Source organism: Theobroma umbraticum, unplaced genomic scaffold (assembly GCF_002168275.2).
Source record: "Theobroma umbraticum cultivar Fairchild unplaced genomic scaffold, ASM216827v3 scaffold_106.0, whole genome shotgun sequence".
In the NCBI taxonomy this organism is placed as follows: domain Eukaryota; kingdom Viridiplantae; phylum Streptophyta; class Magnoliopsida; order Malvales; family Malvaceae; genus Theobroma; species Theobroma umbraticum.
Genome location: NW_018397276.1, coordinates 142,502 through 142,734, shown reverse-complemented (window position 1 = coordinate 142,734; position 233 = coordinate 142,502). Strand labels below are relative to the sequence as shown.

Below are 233 nucleotides of genomic sequence, written 5' to 3'. Positions count from 1 at the left end.
ACATTTTTTTTAACATGGCTTGTAACATGTTTTGGTATATGGCATGTAATAACAATATTTTTTTTTCAACATGGCGTGTACCAACCTAACCATAGAATGTAACATGTTTTTATATATGGCATGTAACAACCTAACCATGTTGTGTAATAACAGTATTTTTTTTCAACATGACGTGTAACAACTTAACAATGGTGTGTAATATGTTCTTATACATGGCATGTAGCAACCTAACC

At 30.9% G+C, this 233-nt stretch overlaps 1 pseudogene; it reads left to right on the top strand.

Moving 5' to 3' along the window:
- LOC110427560 ((+)-delta-cadinene synthase isozyme A-like) overlaps nucleotides 1-233 on the top strand; it is a 4,136-nt pseudogene that overhangs the window by 1,096 nt on the left and 2,807 nt on the right.